Source organism: Taudactylus pleione, unplaced genomic scaffold, assembly GCF_031769625.1.
Source record: "Taudactylus pleione unplaced genomic scaffold, aTauple2 ptg000322l, whole genome shotgun sequence".
NCBI classification, from domain to species: domain Eukaryota; kingdom Metazoa; phylum Chordata; class Amphibia; order Anura; family Myobatrachidae; genus Taudactylus; species Taudactylus pleione.
The window spans coordinates 82,454-108,082 of record NW_028284723.1 but is presented as its reverse complement, the minus strand read 5'-3'; positions in this window follow the sequence as shown (position 1 = coordinate 108,082).

Genomic DNA, 25,629 nt, shown 5'->3' with positions numbered 1-25,629 from the left:
CCTGGCCCTAAAGGCAAAAAAGGACACCAAAAACGATTTCATTTTTAAAAAAAAAAGGCCTCTTGAAGGAATGTTTAAAAAATCACATAACGATGCAAATTCCACATTAATAAAAAAAGGGGAGCTAATTAAAACATGATGACATTATTGTCACAATAGGCCATAAACAACAAATTGAGGCCAAAAAAACCCCCAAAAAATGTACGCCAATTGATTGTGTAATCCTGACATTAGCAGGTATGATTTCCACCTGCGTACGGTTTTGTGCTATCCCAATAAACTGCTTTCCAAACACATACCAAGCCGGTTTTCAATACAACACTAATTGCTTTTGTGACCACCCGCGATTAATCGCTGCAACATCATGGAGTCCCGGGACGGAGGAGAAGGCCATCGCCAATGTGGTCGAGTAATCCAGACCCTAAACTGTGCGAGCATTTTGAAGGGAAAGAGGATGTTCCAGTGACGTATGTGATGGTCCGAACACATTTGACGTTCGCATCTGCTAATGTATGTACGCCCCAAAAACGCCTCGCCACGCCTGCGTTTTTCCATCTCCACCCCCGTCAACACCCAAAAACGCCCTGTTCTGTCAATCACATTTGACATGTCACTTCCTGTACGCTATTTTAGGAACGACAGAAAAAAAGCTCGCAATCTGCCGTACGCACATGCGCAGTGTAACACCGACGCATGCGCGGTTAGTCAACATCGGAACGCAACGAGCGTACTGTTGGTAACGTGCGGCTCTGAATGAGGGCCTATATGTTCTATTCATTTTGCAACTCATTTGATAAATAAAATTCAGTTTTAATAATGTAAAACACGAAATTGTCTGGGTGACCCCAAACTTTTGAACGGTAGTGTATGTGCACTGCTGAATCAGGCCAACTGTGTGTAATGCAGGTGCTGTTGGTGTTTTCAGGACTTTCTGTGCATTCACAGTTGTAAATAATTGTGCAACTGCGTAAACATCGATATTGCGTTTGAATTGCATGCACCTCTGATTCAGGACCTTAGTGAGACGCATTTTACCTCATGTTTGCAGTCCTATGGAAGAGGATATTTGTAAGGAAGTTTTTCCCAAAATAAAAATTACTTCAAGTATGCGAAAGAGCCACATGTAATAAAGCCAGTTCCTATGTCCTCATACTCTTTTAAGTAATTTGAGCCATACATGAGGCTACATTGTGCATTGCTTTAGAAGAGAGCAGAACATTTTTTATATAATTAAGAAGGCCTTCCAGAATTATAGGAGGTTGGACTTTGGGGTCTCAGTATGATTCCAAAGTATGATTCTATGGGTATGAGTAATTATGGTAGCCTGTTTTCTGTTCACACCACCATAGGCTGCGAGCAGAAATCAGCTACAGATACACAACCAGAACGCCCCTGGAAGTCATCCTGGGGACAGATCCGGGGTGATTGAATTGGCCCCTAATATATGGTGGAGTCTCCTGAGAGCGGAGACAAGACATCTTGAAGTGTTCTAGATGGAACATCTAAGTGCATCTAAGTGCTCTACTTCAAAACCAAATTGACTTGTGATGTGTGGTGCAATGCTCATAGATTAATATGTTTTATCCTGTAAACTAGCTGAGTGTCTCCATGCAACTCTGTATGTGCCTTCCTACAGAATCCTTATTTGTACTGTAACTTATATTATATATATATTGTATAAAACAAATTATGGAACATATTTAGGTAGTGTATCTAATAGAACATGTATAGTGAATGTTCTCTGTGTTGTTGAAACAAACTCATATGCCTGCCCCCACCACTGCCAACATTTGCAAACACTAGTGGCTTAGGGGTCTATTTACTAAGCAGTGTTAGGAGACAGAGTGAAAAGTGATAAGGTGCCAGTCAATCGGCTCCTAGCTGTCATCTCACAGGCTGTATTTGAAAAATGACAGTTGGGAGCTGATTGGCTGGCACCTTATCACTTTTCACTCTGTCTCCTAACAGTTTTTGCGAGCAGCCAGGAGGCCGTTTAAAAAAAAAAAAAAAAGCTGCCGCTCTCATTCAGAGCGAGCGCTCGCTTTTGCGAGGGGCTCTGAATCAGGGCCCCTGTGTAAGTCCCAGTAAGTTCCTGTGGGTTCATGCTGCCAGTTCAACATACCTAGTCCTGGTTCTGCTACAATTCCAGCTGGCATCCTGAGTTGCTGCCCTGCTACAACCCAGTCCAGTTTATTCTGCTAGCTGGTACTGCTCCACACTCCAGCATTTCCTGCTAAGCTGGTACTGCTTCGCTCCACCCTCCTATTACAGACTGAGGGCCTGATTCAGACCTGCTCGCGAATACTGAGCGCCCGCAAGCTGGTTGATGTTGGCCAAGTGCGCATGCGCATGATGGAGGCGGCTCCGTCGTGCGCATGCGCGAGACCCGAATAACGACGGCCAAGCCGACGCTATGGGTCTCGCACCAAAGGGGGCGTGCTGTCGATGGTGATTGACAGCACGCCCTCTTTGGTGGGCGTGCCGGGGCGTGGCTGCCCAGACAGAGGCGTTCCCATGGGAACGCCTACCGTCTGGGGCCGGCCCCACTGACATCACTAGTGATGTCAGTGGGAGTGCTTTTGGCTCTGATAGAGCCAAAAGCACTCCAGGGCTTGCGGCAACGAGACCCTACCGCAAGGGTCTCGTCGCAGGCCCAATGATCGCGAAGGTCTTGACCATCGCGACCATCATTATGGCCGCTCGCTATAGCTGTGGGTGGTGCCAGGAGGCCGCTCTTAAATTCAGAGGAACGGCCCTGATTCAGAGCGAGCGCTCTGTCAGAGCGTCCGGCTCTGAATCAGGGCCAGAGCCTAATCACATAGTTCAACCAGCAAGTCTCCCAGTAGCAGATTCCAACACACACACCCTGCTGCTGACTACACTTGTAGTTAACCATTACCTGGCCGTGTTTATCAGCAACTTTACCTTATTGCTCCAGTTAACCAGTGTCTTGCTAAATATCCCATCGGACGCCTACGAAGTCCATACTTCCTTGCGGGGGTCCCAGGTGAAGACCGCCGGCGGGTTAGACTCCGCGTCCCTGATCTGGGTCTCCGCCAACATTCAGTTCTAGTTATGGGTCTCTTGAATATTCATCTGGGTGTCTCATAACAAAATGCCAATCGGTGGCCATCGATGATCGTCAATCTGTCAGAGAATCTGTGAAATTCTTCATGTTAAAAATCTGCTATCATATTTTGGTCGGGATCAGCAAATCAGGGAAATCAACATCTTAGATTTCACCGATAACCCCAACCCCGGCTTCTGGAGATTGGAGATGTATGGGGCCCTTTACTCCAGAAGAGACAGAATCTTCATTTACAGATATAGGGGCTGATTAAGAGATGTACGCTAACCCAAAATCTTTGATTGTAGCTACTCTGCGCCAGCCCTGTACTGTGCAGGTGCAGTACGGGTCTGTGATCTGGCACGCAGAGTGGAGGCAGACTGTCAGTGATTGACAGTCTGCTGCTGTTTCTGGGCAGGGAGGGGTGTAGACGGCCTCCGTTTTCTTTTGAGCAACTGCCATTGCCGGCTTGAGTGACCGCATGGTCACTTAGCCGGCAGAGGATCATGCAGATGATCTGATGCTGCGTCCAAGGACGCAGCTTGTATCAGTAATGCCTGCAGGAGGCAGGACGCCTCCTGCTGCATTACCATATTAGTGCTATCGCAGCTGCTACCAAGTTAGCAGCTGTGGTAGCAAGCCCATCCGAGCCTAAATCACCCCCATTGGTAGATACAATCTACTGGATTGTATGTAAAAATCAATAAAGAGATAGTACGAGTAAAGATAACAATAAGGATATTGAGGGTTGGGATTGTTCTGGGGCAATTTCATTACATGTAATGTCTGCAATGGCCCTTTTGGTACGACATATAAAACATCCATCAATACTGTACGTTTTCCTCGCACCCTATTGAGATGCACATGAAAACGTACAATGTCGCTGCTATACCATACATGGCAAATAAGTTCGTAGCCGAGCATCACGGCAATGCTTGGCAGTATATCGCTTGTAATAAATTGCCCACTTGGGTGGTGTCTAACATACATACAAATAATAAAATATCTACAATGTAGGCTAATCCTTAAAGTACAGATTTCCTTTAGGCCAGTATTCTTCATCTGGTGGCCAAAAGCATGACACAACCCTCCTGGTCAGGCTCACCATTAGTTGGGGAACTAATTGGGTTGGGGCCTAGGCCCTCATTCAGAGCCGTACGCTCTGAGCAGAGCGCACGCTCTGAATGAGGGCCGCCCTCCATAATTCTGGAGCGTCCTCCTGGACGCTTGTAAAGCTGTGGGTCACCACCCACAGCCTATACGAGCGTGCAGTTTGATGGCCGCGATGGTCGTGACCATCGCGACCATCGAAACTGTGAGCCGGAGCCTGCGGTTGAGGTTTTCAACCGCAAGGCCCGGAGTGATTTTGGCTCTATCAGAGCCAAAATCACTCCCACTGACATCACTAGTGATGTCAGTGGGCCGGCTTCGGATGGTAGGCGTTCCCTTGGGAACGCCCCCGTCAGGGAGGCACGCCCCCGGCACGCCCACCAAAGGGGGCGTGCTGTCAATCAATATCGACAGCACGCCCCCTTTAATCAGACACAACGAGCGAAGGACTTTCCTTCGCTCGTCGTGTCTGGTGCATGCGCACGACGGAGCTCCCTCCGTCGTGCGCTTGCTCAGTGCAGAACACCGACCCACTTGCGAGCGGACAGCCGCTCGCGAGTGGGTCTGAATCAGGCCCCTAATTCAGAAATGTTTTACGTACATCTCTGATGGGTGTCGATCTGCGCACGTGCAGTGCCCCGTTTGGGGGTGGGCGGCGACGGCCAGTGTCTCAGTACACGGGGGGTATCTGGGCATGCTGAATCCAGTGGTGCAGCTTTACTGGCTTTAGCAGAATAAATTCCCTGGTCATCCTGAGTAACCTGAGGGTTACTCAGATGATGGATGTTCATGCAGATGATCCGATGCTGCGTTTTCAGCAGGTGGCGCATATTTACACAACACATTTTACATCTTCTGTTTGCACTCAGATGTCAGCAAACTTTGCCCAAAATAAAGATAACTTCAAGTATGCAAAAGAGCCACATATAATAAAGCCAGTTCCAGTGTCCCCATAGTCTTTTGAGTGATTTGAGCTGGATGCAGCAATGATGAGATAATATTCTAATGCTACAAGAGATGCCCCCTGATAGCATTGCAGATCCAATGAAGATGCAACATCGGGTCACCATTGCAACCATTGGTCACTATGGCCGCAGTCGTCGCCCATCTCGGAAAGCTTAAGCTTACTCAGAGTGGTCAACGGGAACTGCTCAGCCGGGGTCAGGAAATCTGAGTCGGAAGACGCAGACTCTGGCCTCAACGCTCCCAGTAAAAGAGTCGCTCACATTTTCGGGAACGTTGTCTGGCCCCGCCCACTCTCCATCCTATTAATACTGCTGCGGCTAAGGGGCACTGTGAGCGTACTTGCAGATAGAGACCTGCGCAGTGCAGATCCCGTGCATGCGCAGAGCGCTAACAATCGGACTTGTATGCAAACCATCCGGTTTGCATTCAAGTCTGAGTAAGGCCCTATGTCTTTTAGATTAAATAATATAAATATACACTATTATGCTGTATTTTGATTTTACTCTCCATTCTGTTTGATGTCAAAATACTGACAAACATACATAGTAATTTAGATTTGTACTTTTGTAGTAATATCTTAGGAATAGTAAATAAAAAAGACAATTGTACGAGATAAAAGTAAAGCATGGAAATGTAGAAGAAGAAAATGTGCTCTAGTAGCACGTTCTAGGCAAAGCTGCTTGTTTTATTACTGGGAACTTAAACTGTGAGGTTAGTGAGTTCTTTTAAGAAGTTTAGGAACTGTAACTCCTGAACATGCTCATATATTAAAATTCCGACAGCAGAAGGAACACGATTAGACCAAATCTACATTACCACTTTATTTTCCATAATCATCCATCAGATGGCGGAATGAGGGGATTGAAATTGTCTATGTATATGAACATTTGGAAATTCCAGGCTGGTGTCTATACCCTGTTAAGGAGTCATGATAGACATTTACATTAATTCACCTGTCAACATTGCTTTCCTTTAATAGGATTTCTAGATTTCTATTTAGGTTCTGCGCTTGATTGAAAATACTGTGCTTTTTCTGCTCTGCCTTTTCACCAAAGCTAGGATATTCAGGGACATTTCTGCAAGCCTTTTCTACTTACATTAGTATATCTTTAAGTTTTATGGAAATGGGTCTTTTATTGTTCCTGAATTGACAAGGCTTAGTGATTTATAAATGAGATGGTGACTTAATATGAGCCACTCAGTAAGTATTAATAATATAGAGACTGTATCAACCTACTTAACTGTACAGAATACCAGGGTCATATTAACTAAGGCTAAGCAGTGTCATTTCACAGAGAACCTTCTGTTTATTCAAAGCATTGGTCTGGTATTCCATCATTAATATGACCTACGGATGTGTCTTGCTACATCTTTGCCGATCGTGCTACAAATGTGCGCACGCATCGCGCCACGCGATTACCCACAGCAGCATACGCTACGCTATGGCGCACACTGCGATCGCACTATGCATTCCTATGGTGGCGCGGGTGTGAATGCAATGCGTGTAACTTCTTGAGGGCATACGCCTCGCGCTATGCGTGGCACGATTTGCTGCGTACGCAGCAAAGATGTAACAGGACACATATGTAACATTCTCAGGGCTATTACTCCCTAAATAGGACTCTTTTTTATCTATGGGGTCTGATTATCTTATAATTACACAGTTCAGACCTAAATTAAAAGCCACTTTACAGATAAAAAAATGCATTCAACTAAGGTGAGAGCCTGGGGTTAACTCAAGAATTCTGGGTACTCTAGACGCCAGATGTGGGTGACAACAGCAATTGCTGCCAAACTACAGGCTCTTAACCTTGTGTACCTCATCCATGTCAGTGTTCGGCACTCAATATTGGGGCACCATTAGCAAAATAATTATTGAGTGAAATTAATGGGTGACCTATTTCAATGGTTTATGCACCCCCTGAACCTTGGCGCTCTAGGTGACAACTTAGGTTCACCTAATCGTAGTGCCAGCTCTGGGCAAACTGGTTTTATGTTTTCAATGTTATTTTCATCGATTATGTCACTAGTTTGAAGTTGCTGGTGATAGAACAACCTGTAGCAAGCCAGATGGCCAGGGCAGTGCCTTGTAGACTTGTGTAAGGACCGGGCTGCTTGTAGCAGGGACAGAGTCATGAGTAGAAGAAAATGGGGGCAATAGGAGAAAGTCAATGGTCTTATTTATGAATAGTCCCCTTACTATGGTGGTTTGAGAAGACTGTCCCGCCACTGCGATTTGTGTGTGTGTGTGTGTGTGTGTGTGTGTGTGTGAGTATTTGTGTGCCGCAGGTTGCAGGGGGGGGGGGGGGAATGTTAGAGATATTCTCCCGCCATAGGCACTGGAGGCAGTATCAAGTCCGCCAGAGTGTGCTACTGCTGCACCCCTTGTTCTTATTTCTTGCTTGCAAATTTTGGGAGGTACGGAACAGTACAGAATAGTGATATCTATGTAAAAGGATACAGGCTATGTTATGTATTACATGTAATGAAACAACTCTCCTATATCCAACATGTTTTTCACAATATTTATTTTGCTTTTCATATATATGAAAGTCATATTTTGGTATAAAAAATATTAACAACAAAAACAAACAGGAAAGCATGTTGGTATTGATAAAAAAAAATAAGAAATTAAAAATAGCCAGTCTTAATACTGACCATCCAGCATTAGACAGAATTGCAGGACCAATATATATTCATCATATTTTAAGCTATTTTGCTTCCAAGAACTAATGAATTGTGTAATCGGTCACAGGCTGCTCTGATTTGAGTAAAAGGCACCTAATGCTGGACCTATGCTGTGAAAGTGGCTGCTAGGGAAGTGTGTGGTGAGGCAGAAATGACTTCCAGGGTAACTACTCAGAGTATAAATGCATTTGCTTTATACCATTTTTGTCATGACATGGCTCAATGAACAGTACAAAGCAAAAGCTGCCTTTAGGCCAAAAAAGTCTATGACTGATTGTCAATTATTCTAAAACAAATCAGGCAATTGTGGTTGTCATCGGGAATATTGAGTTATCATGTGGTGGTTGGCTGACAGTATTGTCTAGAAGGTGCAAATTTCTATTGCAAAAAATGCTGGTCTGCACAAATGCACATGCTGGAAGCAGTAAAAATATAACATCGTGGACAAATTTCCTTTATCTTTATGGTCACCCCTTTATTATTCTAAAACCAGTAAAGAGACCCAACATATGCCAGGTCAACTTAGTCCCCCCCCTTCTGCCCACTCCTTCCTCTGCCACCCCTTTCCCCTCTTTCCGTTGTTCAACCACTGTTCTGACTGCTGCCCCTCCCATCCCTCACTGTGATCCGCTCCGTCCTGACCTCCTTCTCCCGCTTTCCGCTCCATTCCTTCCTGTCACCTGCCCCCTGCTCCCATAATTTCTTCATTCTTGGTGACTGGCCAGGTCCTACTCTTCTATTGCGCTAGGTCATTCCTTTCTCCCTAGTAGTGAGTGCAGTTAGAGGGGTAGCATGCTTCCCGGCTCCCACTGCACCTGCATGTTGGAGACAGGACAGACCTTACAGAATTATTATATAGATAGTTATACATGCCAGAATTATTCTTACTGGCTGGCTCTTTTTAGCAGCTCATCAGATCAGATTCGATATGAAATACCACCGTCCCTCTGGCCGGCAGTTTGAATCTGGTCCGCGGCAGGCCGACAGAAGCAGAGTTCCCGGCAGCGGAAGCCCGACAGCGCTGGAAATCCCGATCGTCCGTAGGTAAGTAAAAACTAACCTAAACTAACCCTCCTTAGGGGTGCCTAACCCTAGCCTCCCCCCCTAATCCTAAATGCCTAAACCTAATCCTAGCCTCCCCCCCAAGTGCCTGTAAGTGCATAACCCACCCCTTCCCCGCTGCCTAAACCTAAGTCCCCCGGGGGGGGTGCCTAACCGTAACCTCACCCCGGGGGTGCCTAACCCTAACCCTCCCTCCCCCTAGCCTAACCCTAACCCTCCCGGGGGGGTGCCTAACCCCCCCGGGTGCCCTAAACCAAACCCTCCCCCCCGCAGCTGTCCGCTCACGCGCCTAGCATCCCTTCGATCGAGATGCCGGGCGCGTGTCTCCCGGCATCGGGAAAATGACAGGCGTCTAGATATAGACGCCTGTCATTTAACCCTCGCCGGGATAAAGCAGTCGGGAAGCCGGCTGTCGGGATTAAGACAGCCGGTTTCCCGATTGCATCCTCATCAGATCAGACTTGAGTGTCACTAAATGTAACCAATGTCTTTGCAATTCTTCAAGGCTCTCATCAGCCTCCAACTAGTAACTCTTGCTTGCATATCCCTAAACTGCTGCTCTGGCTTTGTCTCTCCTGATAGTTTTCTGCTCATTACACTGCTAGTTAACTCTTTGACAAGGTCAAGGCCAGGTCAACTCAAATCAGACACTAGTCATTTTTGAACACTCTGCAAAAAGCCACGGCAAAGGTAAGATTCTTTGTTCTGGATTAGGGTAAGACTTTAGGAATTTGTCTCATTGTCCAGCTAAGGTTTCAGAGGGCCACCTTTAAATCCTAAAGGGATCTAGGTACTAAGGACCTCATTCAGAGTCGGCCGAAGCGGGCGCACTGTCGTACGGGAAAAGGGGCCGGATATTCAAATGATTCCCTCGCAAGTTGCGTCCCTAAGTTCGGATTGGGAGCTGGCCGACCAAGGGGAGGAAGCGGTCGGAATTCAAAAAAATACGCCCCCTTCTCATACGCATTGCACGTAATCTCCGGGCATATAAGGATTAATCGAGACCATCAGGAACCATCGAAACTGGTCGTAGAGCTTAAGGTTGACCATACCCTCTCTTAAGCTCTACGATCATGTCAGTGTAAAAACCTCCCATGTCACATGTGCCATGACGCTACTTTGTTAATTATGCACTCCCATAAACCGTATGCACTCCCATAAAACACTGTTCGCATAATTAGGCACGCCTGCGTTCGGATCTCTACTCCCCCGTTTTCAAGCACCTTCCCCTGTTACCACCCACAAACGCCTCACTCTGTCACTCAAACTACCGACCTCGCTGTGTTCAAGGAGAGAGAAATTTCTGATCGTAGCGGCTAGTTTGCGCACGCGCATTGCGAACTTACGCATGTGCAGTATAGCGAACATCGGTGGCATACGACCGTGCGGCCGCAACGACCGACTCTGAATGAAGTCCTAAGTGCTCTAGGTACTAGGTACTAAGGGCATTTAAAATGCGCTTGTAGTGTGATATTTCCGACTAAATTTACATTGCAAATTTAGGAAATATCACAGGGATTTATCAAAAATCCCTTGCAGGGACAGAGCTTGCGATGAAGCTCTGTCCCTGTGAATCCCATTCACAAACTTTTCCCTGTATTTTTTGGAAAAAATACAGGGAGACTGTGTTTGCGCATGCACCCACCACCGATACCACATTACCCCCCTTGCGACCCCCTGCACCCTGCTCAGATTACACTTACCTCCAGTGATGGGTGCTCTGGTGATGTCCTCTGGGGCTCCGGTCAGCTGGTTTCCCATCCTACACTGTGATCCCGGGACTTCCCCCCGGTATTTTTTCACATTTTATTTCTAGTAAATATGGGCACATCACATTTCCCATTAAAATGATGGGAAATACGATCTGCTTACTAAAAATATGTGATAATTAGGGGTTGGAGCAGAAGTTTATGAGTTCTACTCCAATTGCCCTTTAGTAAATAAATGTAATACTAAAATAATGTGAAAAGGGTGTGAAAACACACTTTTTCACTTTTTTCACTTTATTTTAGTAAAAATAATGCTAATTAATAGAGCCCATTAAGGGGTAAATTTATCAAAGGTCGATTTGGCATTTTGAGTGATTTGGCATGCGATTTTCATTTGATTTGTATTCGATTTTGCATTTGGGTATTTACTAAAGGCCAAATCGAATGTAAAATCGAATTTCAAATCAAATTTTAGTCAAATCGACCTCAAATCGAACATCAGGAAAACATTGGTACTTTTACATAGACCAACACACAAAACCCTTATTTACTATCATTTGATTTGAAATCAAATACAAAATCGGACTTCAAATTGAACTTCAAATCCCCAAATGAATAGACCTGCTTCATGCTTTCGATTTGAGCATGAGCAGGTCTAATTAGCACAGATACATGCTGCATCAGTGAGATGCCTGCATGTATCTGACTGTAAAAAGCAAATATAGGGCCAAATGTAATAGGGTGAGAGTTTAAAAAAGTGAGAGTTTCTGACACTTTTTAAACTTTGCCAATGTAATAAAGTCCAAAATCAAAGTAACAGAGCGAATTTGCATGTTTTTTTAGACTTAAAAAACTCTCACGATTTAAAATCTCATTCAGATGTTTTCCCATTTTGAAGATAAAACTCAACCAATGTGAGAGTTTACTGCTAAACTCTCACATTTTCTAAACTCTCACCCTATTACATTTGGCCCATAGAGTTAAATGTAAAAAAAAATGACGTAAGGTCCCCCCCCAACATGCAACCAGCACCAGACTTTGCAAAGCCAGTCCTGGTTGTTTAAGTACAGGGTAAAAAATAAGTAGGGTTCCACTGTACTTGATACAACCAGCACTGGGCTCTGGGAACCAGTCCTGGTTCTGGAATTACAGGGAACAATTTGCGCAGTCTCCTTGTAATTCCCAGAACCAGCACTGGACCCTTTCTAGTGGGGGACTGATGCCACAGCCAGGGAAGCCCTATCACCAGGCCCCCCAGCCGCAGCATCAGACCTGACCACTAGTCAGCCCAGGCCAGTGATCCCTGGGGAGTTGGGGACCCCCCTAATAAAGGGGTCCCCCTCTCCAGGGCAGCCCTAGCTTAGGCTGATAGCCCGGGGCTATCCCGCCACCCCTGGGCGGTGGGTGGCGGGTTAATTGTGTAAATGTAGTTTAAAAATAGAATATGTAAAACATTGTCTTTACAGTAGAACTGCAAGTCCCAGCAAGCCTCCTTCGCATGCTGGTACTTGGAGAACCACAAGTACCAGCATGCAGGGCATTAAGGGCCCAGTGGGATCCCTGACCTGGGCGGACTAGCGGTCAGGGCTGATGCTGCGGCTGGGGGGCAGGTAATAGGGCTCCCTTGGCTGTGGCATCAGTCCCCCACTTAAAAGGGTCCAGTGCTGGTTCTGAGAGCCTACGCAATTTTTTCCCTGTAATTCCAGAACCAGGACTGGTCCCCAGAGCCCAGTGCTGGTTGTACTAAGTACAGGGGAACCCTGCGCAATTTTTTCCCTGTACTTAGTCAACTAGGACTGGCTTTCAAAAGTCCGGGGCTAGTTCTGTTTTGGGGGGGTACCTCACATAATTTTTTTTAACAATTAACTATTTAAAAGCTGTTTATAGTCAGATACACGCAGGCATCTCACTGATGTCTGCATGTATCTGTGTGAGAATGAACGGCTTATGCTGAAAACAAAAGCATGAAGCAGTTCTATGCTGTCGGGGATTTGCAGCTCGTTTTGAAGTGGGATTTGCCATTCGATTTGTACATGAACATGTCAAATCGAACAGCAAATCACTGTTCAAAACCAACCCAAATCGAATTCGATTGCTTCTCAAATCGAATATTAGTAAATGAGGTAATTTCTGAGGGTTTTCAAAATTCGATTTGAGTCGGTTTGAGGTGAGCTAAATCGCACTTCAAAACGAAAGTCCAATCGACATTTGATAAATTTACCCCTAAGAGTCTCCAATTTATGAACAATCTTATACATGGATTGAGGGTGGGAGTGTTTCTAAATATGAGCTATATCAGTTTTGGTAGCTATTAAAATGTGTCGAAAAATATATGCACATATTTTAGTAAAAATAATGTTAATAAATAGAGCCCTATCCATTTTTCTCCTCCCCATAAGTTGCACTCAAGAATCAATCTATTTTTGCTAAATTCTCTTGCTCTCCAGGGCCTTTCCCGTGCTTGTTTTTCCCCGTGTCTTGGTCTGATCATCTCTCAGTGTCCATCTCTCTCCCTTCCATTCCCCCCCCTCTTCTTCTTTTCACTGGCATCTTAATTCTTCTCTCCTTCCGCCCTGGAGGAATTCTTTCCTCTTAATCAGTCAACGGAGGCTTCCCCAGCAATTTCATCTCGTTCGCTAAAGCTCAGAAGTCAAAAGATCACCAAGTGTTGGCCGACCTGGAGAGCCAAATAGAAGACCTGACCGTGAAATATCAGCTTTCTCCTAAGCATTCCATTTATAGGAAGATTTTATCCTTGAAAGGTCAGCTTAATCAGATCTTGTCTGCTAAGGCATCTAGGACTTTTCAATGGCTGCAACACTGCTTTTACAATAAAGGGGACAAGGTGGACTCACTGTTAGTTTCGAGATCGCAAGCTTGTAGATAGTGCAATAGGATCCTGGCGATTAAATATGCACAACAGAAACTTACCTATGATCCCCCTAAAATCGCCCACAGGTTTAGAGATTTTTATCTAATTCTTTATGATCTTCCTGCTAATTCCACCAGCCCCTCTGAGATCTCTAAAATGTATGAATTTCTTCAATCCTGCTCTTCTCCGGCTTAATCTGATTCCCAGAGAGGCTCTTAATTTGGCAATTTCCTCTGAGGAAATTGAATCTATTATCAAGTCGCTTAAAAATACTTTGACATCCAGGCCTGATGGCCTCCCAGCACTTTATTATAAAAAATTCCAGGCTATCCTTCTCTCCTTCCTCGGGTGTCTTTTAATTGCTGTTCTCTCAGGGGTTCCTTTTGATAGTACCATCACCAGGGCAGAAATAGTTGTTATTCCAAAGCCTGGTAGGGTCTCTACCGAGTGTGGGAATTACAGGCCCATTTCACTCTAAAATTTGCTGGAGTGATCCCGTTTCTAGTCCATCCAGATCAGATAGGTTTCATTCCTGGTCGCCAGGCTTTGGACAACATTTGCAGATCCATAGATCTTCATTATGTTAACATGTGGAATACCCCATCCTGGTGATGGGACTAAACGCAGAGAAGACATTTGGGGTATTCATTGATCGTACTCTTAGTCACTTTGGTTTCTCGGGTTGTTTTTTGACTTGTATCCATTCGTTATTTAATTCCCCTTCTGCCTCTGTATTGGTCAATAGCCTGGCCACCTTTCTACATTAAGAATGGCACTAGAGAGTACCCGTCGCCTCTAATCTTCGTACTCATGTTCGAACCTTTAGCTGCCAAAATATGTAATACCCTTGATATTGCAGGGATTCGTATAGGCTCTTCTGAATATAACATTTCATTGTATGTGGATAATATTCTGTTAACGCTCTCGAAGTCTCTTATTTCCCTGCCTAATTTGTTTAATCTTTGGCGATCTTTCCAATTTCAACACCTCTAAAACGGAAGTTCTTGACCTCGGCCTTCCTAATCCTCTCAAATTAACCCTGCAACAAAACTTTAAGTTTAACTGGAATCAATCCTGCCTTAAATACCTGGGGGTTTACCTATCTAAATTCTACTCACAATTATATAAATCCAATTACATGGGGCTTTTTAACAACATTGCCTAGATATCTTCAGACATGGGCCTGATTCATTATGGATCGCAACTGCGATTGCAATAGAGATTATGCACTAAATCTCACTGCGAAGATATGCTAATCCATTGCGATCGCTATGCTGTCACTGCACTACATAAGGATGCCCACTTCACCTTACACACATCTGTAATGTTTAGCAAGACTGCAAAACCATCGGTACCATTAAGCAGGGCCGCCATCAGGTGGGGACTGTCGGGACTCGAGTCCTGGGCCCGAACACCCGGGGGGCATGCCCGGCATCTGCTGCTGCTATCCCCCCAGCCGAGCCTCCCCCCACTGTACAATACAGTGATTGCGTAAGTGACTTGTTGTGAGTCACTTCTCAACCAGCCCCAGCTGCGCCACCCTCCCGTATTGGCCGCCATGCCCACTACCTTGCCCCAAAATATTTTTTTTACACTGAAGCAAGCATGGCGTGATGTCATTACGTCACGCTGCGCCGCTAAATGAGAGGAGCCTCAACAGGCGGGTAGTGTAAGGAGCCGGCGTCCGGAGCATAGAGGCTGAGACACGGAGTGAGATAGGTATGTTAAGTGTATATGTGTGTCTTTGTCTGTGTGTGTGTCTGTGTCCGTGTCTGTGTCCTTTCTCCCAGACCCTGGCCTGGCCATTTTGATGGATGAGTTGTCCATTTCAGACAATGGATACAATTGATGGGACTGAGAGAGGAGGGGTGGGGGCCCTGCCTTTTTTGTCAGTCCCAGGCCCCATAATTTCTGATGGCAGCCCTGCCATCGAGTACCATCGCAGCCTCACGCACACTTGCACAAGGTCTGACCTTACTCAGACATGGCTAACCTTGTCGCACGCAGTGAGTACACAAGCTGTGTACGGCATCACAGTAGATAATTTATACAAGCCCATTCAATGGCATTCAAATGCATTGTCATGCCTGTGTTTCACCGACCACCCCCCGTCACCTCCCACAAACAGTACTACCTGTGAATCACTCTGCGATGAGTCTGCGTAGTTACTGCGATCATAGTCTCGATTGCAGTGGCTGATTCGCGCACGCGCATTGCATTGCATATGCATTCACAGAACTCAACAATCGGCCGACTACATGTGTAATCGCAGTTGTGATTAGTAATGAATCAGGCCCTTGGTCGTCTCAATTTATATCATGGACCGGTCGGGCCAATGCACTGAAAATGTTTATTCTCCCCAGTGTACTATATGTTTTCCAAGCTCTCCCATCATTCCATCAGATGTTCTTCTTGGGCTCCAGCAAAAGTGCTCACGTTTTCTTTGGGTGTCCAGGAGGCCTAGAGTTTGCTTGAAGGTACTATATAACCCTGCTAGAGAAGGTGGTTTGGGGGTTCCTATTCTTAGGCTTTATATTTATGCTGCTCATCTTGCGCAAGCAGTGCTATGGCACGCTGATCCTTCTTCCCGTAGATGGGTCCAACTCGATACTAAATTAACAGAGTTGTCTCAATCTCCTCTTTATTGTGGGTCCCTCATTCTAGTAGGAGTGCTGCGGCATTAAAGTTTCCTACTATTGCCTTTACGGTTTCTATCTGGGATAGGACTACTGGTTCTTTTGGTCTTTTATCTTGCCCTCCATCCCTTCATCCATTGTGGGATAACCCAGATTTCTCCTCTGGATGTAACCATAGGGTTTTTCATTATTGTACGAGGGACTATTATTTATAACGAACAATGCCCCTTTACACTGCTTTACTTCTTTCTTCGAAATCCGAGATAGGCTGGGGATCCCGTCCTATTGCTTCTATCAATATCTTCAGCTTTTATACCTCAAACTTCCCTTCTGGTAGTCTTAAGTTGAGATCTACTCTTGAATCACTCTGCTCTCTTTGCTCCCCAGCTAAGGGCTTGCACTCCACTATTTATCATTTTCTACTGTAGTTTCTCATAATGTCTCCCCCCCCACCCTTGGCCCATCCTGAGGAGGTCTGGGAATGAGATACGGGGAGACCTTTGGAGTTGAGGAATGGGAACAAATTAGATCAAACTTAGGCCCTGATTCAGACCCACTTGCGAGCGGCTGTCTGCTCGCAAGTGGGTCGATGGTCTGCACTGCGCATGCGCACAACGGAGGGAGCTCCGTCGTGCGCATGCGCGAGACGCGACGAGCGAAGGACTTTCCTTCGCTCATAGTGTCTGATCAAAGGGTGCGTGCTGTCGATGTTGATTGACAGCACGCCCCCTTTGGTAGGCGTGCCGGGGGCGTGCCTGCCAGATGGAGGCGTTCCCAAGGGAACGCCTACCGTCAGAAGCCGGCCCCACTGACATCACTAGTGATGTCAGTGGGAGCGATTTTGGCTCTGATAGAGCCAAAATCACTCCTGGCCTTGCGGTTGAAAAACTCAACCGCAGGCTTCTGCTCGCGACCATCATCCTGCACGCTCGTATATGCTGTGGGTGGTGACCCACAGCTATATGAGCGTCCAGGAGGATGCTCCATATTTATGGAGGTGGGCCCTGATTCAGAGCGAGCGCTCTGGTCAGAGCGTCCGGCTCTAAATCAGGGCCATAGTTTCCTCTGCTACTTTAGTTTGACATGGGGAAAACTCCCTTAAGATTTAACTGCGCTGGTATTAGGTTCCTCTATGATTACATACAATGTACCCTTCCTCCTCTGATTTGTGTTGGCTGGGCTGCGGGGAGGTAGGTTCCTTGCCCAAAACTATCCCATATTTGGCCTAAGATTCATCATCTTATTATCCAGATCACCAAGGTTTCCATTCCTGCCTCTCCTTCTTACTCTCTTTTACCTAGATCTATTGCAGGAGTGCCCAAACCTATCCAGAAACTTAATTGGCATATGTTGAATGCAGTCAAGTGCATTGAAGTCCCCCCTTCCCCCCTCTGTAAATTAAATTGTAGAAGCTATCTGGTTTACTTATCAAATGGAGTTTATTTCTAGTATATTTGATAACAAGGCGGCTCTCATCTCCTCTACCTGGTCTCCCTGATTGTATTTTCATAAAGCTCTTCAGCCTATGTCATGTGGGTTATAGCCAGTTTGCTCTCTTAATTTTGTCCTTAGGTGCTGCTGGTCCTCCTGTGCGGATTTCTGGCTGTTATAGTGATTATTTGTTTAACTGTTTCATTGCTCTGTGATTGCTCAATCTATAATTGTGTTCTGTTAGCTTTTGTAAGTGGTCTTGCCCACCTGTGATTAAGCCATGCCTGAATGCAGTCTTTTTTCCCTCTTCTCCCCCCTTCCCCTTTTTGCCTTTTGTCCTTCCCTGTTTCCCCCTTCTTATCCATGTATTTACTTGTTATTGAAAAATTCTTCAATAAAATGTGATATGTATAATAAATAGAGCCCTAAGCCTTATGCTGGCCATACACGCTGCAATTATCGGGACGATCCGCCCGATATCGGCAGATCGCCGCGATAATTGCAGCGTGTATGCGGGCGACCGAGGGATAAAAATATTGCTCGGTCGGGCATGCTGGATTGTCCAGTATGCCCGTCCGATACGATATTTACCCGGGAAACTGTCGGCCGCATCGGGCAGTGTATGCCCAGCGCGGCCGACAGACAGACATTTCCTGTGTTCCTTCCTACGGAAGGAACAGGGAAATGTCTCCTCCCCCGGGGGCGGAGCGCAGATGTCGGGCTATACACTGTGAGATTTCTCTCACAGTGTATGCCGGCGACATCTGCGGCTGGCAGGCAGCCAGATAAAATGTCTGTCGGTCTGACAGACATTTTATCTGGCAGTGTATGCCCAGCATTGGAGAGAGATAAATTATTATTATTATTATTATTATTATCATCCTTTATTTATATGGCGCCACAAGTGCTCCTTACAAAGTACATAAACAAATAATTTGACAACTGACTTACAGTACAAAATAGGACAAGTTCATAGATAATATACATAGAGATGAGCGGTTCGGATTCTGTGGAATCCGAACCGCTCCGAACATTGGGGATCCGAGTCCACCCGAACCCTGTTCGGGTGTTCACCGCCTGACTCGGATCCCCGTTCGGGGCCGAACGGCGGCCGCCTGATGTCGGATTCTCACTAGAGAATCCGACATCAGGGCTCCTATTGTGTAGGGCAGAGCGCTGTGATAGCGCTCTGCCCTACACAGATACAAACACACAGCCGCCAGCGGCAGCTGTGTGTTTGTTACAGCAGCCAATGAGAGTCACACAGACTCTCATTGGCTGCTGCACGGAGGGAGCCGGCTGGAGCTCACACATGAGCTCCGTCTTCCGGCTCCCTCCACAGTGTGTGACAGGCTCAGCAGAGCTGACGGCGCGGGAGCGGGGAATCAGGAATCAGGTAAGTTTTTTTTTTTTTCACTTGTGAAAGTTGTGCAAGGGCCGGGGGCGCTACTGGGGGGGGTCTGCTACTGGGGGGGCCTGCTACTGGGGGGGCTATACTACTGGGGGGGTCTGCTACTGGGGGGGCTATACAACTGGGGGGGTCTGCTACTGGGCGTCCATACTACTGAGGGGCCTGCTACTGGGGGGGGGCTATACTACTGGGGGGGGTCCGCTACTGGGGGGGCCATACTACTGAGGGGCCTGCTACTGGGGGGGCCATACTACTGTGGGGGCATACTACTGGGGGGGCTTACTACTACTGGGGGGGCCATACAACAGGGGGGGCCATACTACAGGGGGGCTACTACTGGGGCAGCCTACTACTGAGGGGGGCCTGCTACTGGGGAAGCCTACTACTGGGGGGGCCATACTACTGGGGGGGCCATACTACTGGGGGGGCTGCTAATGGGGGGCATACTACTGGGGGGGCCTGCTAATGGGGGGCATACTACTGGGTGGCATGCTAATGGGGGGCATACTACTGGGGGGGCCTGCTAATGGGTGGCATACTACTGGGTGGCATGCTAATGGGGGGCATACTACTGGGGGCACTGTATAGGGGACCCTACTACTAAGGGGACTGCATAGGGGGCACCACTGCTTGGGGCATTGTGTAAGGGACACCGCTACTGTGGGCATTGTGTAAAAGGGGCACTACTGTGGGCATTGTGTAAAAGGGGCACTACTGTGTGTCGTAACATAAATAAGAGACACTACTGTATGGTGTAATGTGAATCAGGCCCTATGTGCGGTGTAATGTGAATAAGATTGTGCACTGTGACTCTTTGGGCCGTAGCCCACTATGTAAACAAGTACTGTGACTCTGCTGACCATACCCACTGGGTGGGTGCACTACTTTTCATTTCTGCCACTGCTGTGTGGCAATGTGTCATAGATGTGCTTTATACTGTGGTGTCTGTGTCATTGTGCCGCTGCTTTGTCGCTTAGTAACCAGTCAGCTCACTGCAACCTTTGGCCAATAATGTTGAAAACAATATTATAAGCTGTGATATGGTCTAAATTGACTGGAAATTAATGTTATTGAGGTTAATAATACTCTAGGAAGAAAAAAAAGACCAATTTATGTGATTTTAGCTTTTTTTGTCAATTTTTGTAAAAAAAATCCAAATCCAAATCCAAATCCAAATCCAAAGCCAGTCACCGCAGTTTGGCAAATCCAAATCCAAATCCAAAGCCGGACGACGAATTAGAACCAAATCCAAATCCGGCAAAAATGGTCCGGCGCACATCCCTAAATATACATTGATACATAAGTGACCATAACACCTAGATATGCAACAGAGCGTAAGCAACTAAGTGTTAGGTGGGGGGTAAGAAGTAGGTGAAAGTAAAGTAAGGAGAAGCACAAGAGGGTAGAGGCCCTGCTCGTAAGAGCTTACATTCTAAAGGGGAGGGGCAGACAAACAGGTGTGATACAGATGGGGTAAACGGAGGAAGGAGCATGTTGCAGCAAGTTAGGATGGGAGCTGGAAGGCTTTGATGAAGTAGTGGGTCTTGAGAGCCCGTTTGAAGGATTGTAAAGAGGAGAAGAGTCTGATAAATTGGAGATAGATAAAGTACTAACCAATCAGCTCCTAACTGTCACTTTACAGGCTGTGTTTCAAAAACGACAGTTAGGAGCTGATTATTTGGTAATTTATCTCTGTCCACTTTATCTCTCTCCAAGGTACAGAGACCCCTTAATCCTGCTACTTACTCTCAACCCTAACTCAGGGTAGCATCATTAATCATCCCAGCTATGAGGCACAGCCCACTAAACAGTGCTCACCTTCAATTATGTGACACATAACATTCAGTTCAGTATGAGGGAAAAAAAAATAAGACTAATTTATTAAGAACTGTTTAAAATAAAAACACTACTTTTAAATTGTGCATAGTTTTCACTCTACAGACTTTAATGATAATACAGGTTAAGGCTCCAATATCCAAATATTCCGAAATACGGAATATTCCGAAATACAGAATTTTTTTGCCAGGACTGAGATATTGAAACCTTTGATTTTTGATGGTTCAATGTACACAAACGTTGTCTAAGGCACAAATTATTAAAAATATTGTATAAAATTACCTACAGGCTGTGAGTATAAGGTGTATATGAAACTTAAATGAATTTAATTTCTGTATACAAACTTTGTTTGGGCCACAAAATGATTGCAAATATTGTATAAAATTACCTGCAGGCTGTGTGTATAAGGTGTATATAACACATTAATGCATTCTGTGTGTATATTGGGGTCCCATTCCCAAGATATTTCATTATGGTAAGCAATTATTCCAAAATACGGAATATTCCGTTATCCAAAATAGCCCTGGTCCCAAGCATTTTGGATATGGGAGACTCAACCTGTACTTCAATGAATTTAGATACATTAGGGGAAGGGTGGGTTTTAGGAAATAACCAAGAAAATAGGATTATGTTTACAAAGACAAATACGAATAAAAACAGGGTGCTAAAATATAGCAATACGCCCTTAGTTCAGAGGTTCCCAAAGTCCTCCATTACAGTCCACGTTTTAGGGATATCCAAGCTTGAGTCCAGATGGTTAAATCAAATAGATTGAGTACTAATTAAGTCACCTGTGCTCAAACATGGATATCCCTAAAACGTGGACTGTAATGGCGAACTTTGGGAACCTCTGCCTTAGTTATATGTTTAAAACCTCAATGACTCGCACTAGGAAATCACAGAGATTGCTACATCCAGGCAGAACCACACAGACAGTTTTACATTTCAATTCAGACCAATGAAATCTCAGTATAATATTTATATACACAGTGACTAATATGCTTCATGCTTCCTTGAAAATAAACTTATAATAACATTATGATGTATGTAAATAGGGCACTTGACTGTAAGCAAATACATTTGCAACCATTACACTACAAAATACATTATTTTTACTATTTCATGGTTTGTAAAACAACTTATGTAGATATCAAATAAAATATAGGGTCGAGGAATTTATTCCTCTGTATCATATCCTTGGCTGCTGTAATGTTCCTGACAAATGTAGTGTAATGCTACAATTATGCTATTGTGGTTGGGTGGCATACAGTAATGCTCTATTTTATCATGAGCTCAGTGTATTATTACGCTGCCCTGTTTGCAGGGAGAGATGTAGTGTAAGAAAGGAAATGTAACTGGGCCATGAAAGAAAATAATGGAATAGGAAAGAAGGGGATGTGAGATGGGAGGTGTAAGCTTATGTTTAAAACCATTGTTTGACAGCAAGTACCAGAGGCTGTGTATTACTGAGCTAAATAATATACATAATACTGTATAACTGGGTTGTTAACACTAAACTAAATAAGAGAAGAGGGTTCTGCGGAGCTGGTGAGGGCAGATATGATGGGTAGAAGTGTACTATACTGTACAATGTCTATGATGTGGACACTGCGACTATACGATCCCTTACTCTATCATTTCTAGAGGGGATGCAGTCAGGACACCAGTGGGCGCTATCCTGCCCACCGATATCCCAACACTGACAGCCCAACATGGGACTAAAGATAGGCGTCGAAATACCGACACCTATAATTAGCCCCACTACAAAATCTTGACTCCCAGCTTACCGAACGAAGGTAAGCCGGGTGTCTTAGCCAGGGGCAGAACTATGGGAGACAATGGAGGTGCCTGCCGCCAGGCTCCAGCACTGAAGGGGCACCTCCTCCATTGCCCTCAATATATTCACCCAGTGACGGGTCTAGGTGCGGGCTAACAGGGCCATCGCCTGGAGCGCCGACACCTAGAGGGCGCCACTGAGTCCCGTCCCCCTGAAAATAAGCCTAGAAGGAAGAAAAATTAAAATTAAAATACGCCGGGGTCCCCCCGCTAGCCGCCGCAGGGAGGCTGCATTTGCCGGGCGCCCGCTGATATTTGTTATCAGCAGGCACCCGGCTCCATCCCTGCAGCGGCAGCCGAAAGCCGGAGCTCACTCCTGAGCTCCGGCTTCCGGCAGAGAGAGTACTATGGGAGGGACGTCATGATGTCATGACGTATCTCCCATAGATCCGAGGAGCCGCGGTCGGACCGGACGGCAGTGGCAGCGGCAGCAAGAGCGGGGCTAAAGGTAAGTATTTTTTTTTTTTTCAGTCAGAAGCACCAGCACTGGGGGCATGATTATAGGGGCATCACTACTGGGGGCATTACTACTGGGGAACAACTATAGGGGGCATTACTACTAGTGGGCATAACTAGAGGGGGCATTATTTGTGGGGGCATTACTAATGGGGGCAGTACTACTGGGAGCATTACTAATGGGGGCACTACAATAGGGGGGATTACTACTGGGGACATTACTAATGGGGGCGCTACTAATGGGGGCAGTACTACTGGGGAGCATTACTAATGGGGGCTCTACTAATGGGGGCATTACTAATGGGGGGATTACTACTGGGGAGCATTATTAATGGGGGCATTACTACTGGGGAACTATTATAAGGGACATTACTACTGTGGGCATTACTACTGTGGGCACTACTAATGGGGGCATTACTACTGGGGAGCATTACTAATGGGGGCACTACTATAGGGGGCATTACTAATTGGGGCATTACTACTGGGGAGCATTACTATTGGGGGCACTACTATAGGGGGCATTACTAATTGGGGGATTACTACTGTGGAGCTTTACTACTGGGGGAACTACTATAAGGGGCATTAATACTGGGGGCATTACCACTGGGGGTACTAGTAATACGGGCACTGCATGGGGGTCTCCACTACTGGGGCCATTGTGTAAGAGGCACCACTGCTGTGGGCATTGTATAAGGGGCACTACTACTGTGGGCATTGTATTAGGGACACTACTACTGTGGGCCTTGTGTATAAGGGACACTAATTTTGGCATTATGTAAAAGGGGCACCACTGTGTGTTATAACATAAGGGACTACTGTGTGGTGTAATTTGAATTGGGGATAATGTATTATAAAGGTAATTATGCGGGGAGGGGGGTTAGGTTTAGGCACTAACGGGGGGAGGTTAGGGTTAGGCACCACTAAAGGAGGTTTAGGGTACTTACCAGCCCCAGTCGGGAGTTAGGTCCGTTGGTGTTCCACTGTCGGTATTTGATCTGGCGGCTATTCAGTAGCCAGCATTAAATACCGATTCCATCTAGAGAACTAATAAAGGTTTTTGGGTAGTATAGTAAGTTATCACATTTGGGTGGGTTTTATACAGAAATGGGAAATAACCCAGGATAGTTCTTATAGAAATATTTTTATTTAATTTGTAAGCGGCATTAAAATAACATACAATTCCTGTCATGGGTAAATGAATTTAAGAATACACATAAAACCTCATCAGTAGTATAGGCTAGAGATGAGCGGTTCGGATTGCTTGCAATCCGAACAAACCCGAACTTCCGGTACCCGAGTAAATCCGAACAGCAGCTCTGGTCCTCCCGCCTGCATGAATGCATGCAATAGTACATACACACTGGACAATGTGGATGATTTGTTGTTCTGATTAGCCTCAAATGACAAATCGTCCAATATATATAATCTAGTGTGTACCCAGCTTTAGACATCGCAGCATGCCGAGAGGGGTAAGTAACCCATTATTACAGATTGTGGACCTGATTCTGAGGTGGATGCAGTTGCAGCCCCGACTGCGTTTTTTTCCGCAGCTGTAACTGCGTCTTTATGCTAATGCCGCGGTCGTTGGTCTTCCTACTGAGATGCCCACCGGCTGTCACGCTAATATGCTGCTGTGAGTATCAGGATGCACCATCTGTCGCACCATCGAAGATTGCACCAGCCCTATGGAAGCGCATAATCTCCGTCTATGTCAGTGCAACAGGGACTATAGACGCAGTCGCTGACCATGACACACTCGCTTCTGGCTAGCCACCCTCCCGTTATCACTCAGAAATGGCCATTAAAAAATCACTCTCTCTGCATCCAAACTGGTTCTGCGTCTCAGAGTGGTAACTATCGGGATGCACAGACTGAAAACATCAACCGCCTGCGTCCAACATCCAAACTGCGTCTACCTGTGAATCAATAGTTAAAATATTTCCAGATTGAGCAGGAAATATAATTTTCTTTTGGGTCTGTGCTGCCCAGCTATATTTGATTCTATAATTGCAGCTCTGTTGTTTTTAGCCAAAGCAAAGATCAAAAATGCATTAGAACCTGTAGGGCTCGGTGCAGTAAAGTTCCCTATGGTGTAATCAACAATAAAGCTGTGAAAAACATTGAGGTTTACTTAACAATTTAATAATTGGCTTTCAATAATTTTCCTTTATGCATGTTAATGTTTTGCTGGCATACAACGCACAAGAAAGAAAAAAAAACATTTATGAAATAAAAACATTCAGGCTGTGCAAAATGATTAATGTTTTAGAGGCCAACTTCTCCACTTTCTCTCTCTCTATAGCATAGCAGAGCAGCAGTGAATGGATGCGGCGTTCATGCATGCAGCATTCATTAAGTGCCTGGAGGATGCTAGGGGAAGCCCAGCAGCTGCTGGAGTGCCTGGCTCACCCCAGCATGATGAAAAATGGAAAGGGTGGCTTAGTGGGCAGCAAGGCCACACCCCCAAATATGCTGATTTACGAATGTTGGGAGAAATGCTCAAATAGAAGCAGGTGATGCTGGAGCCGAGTACTGTGGCCCTGATTCAG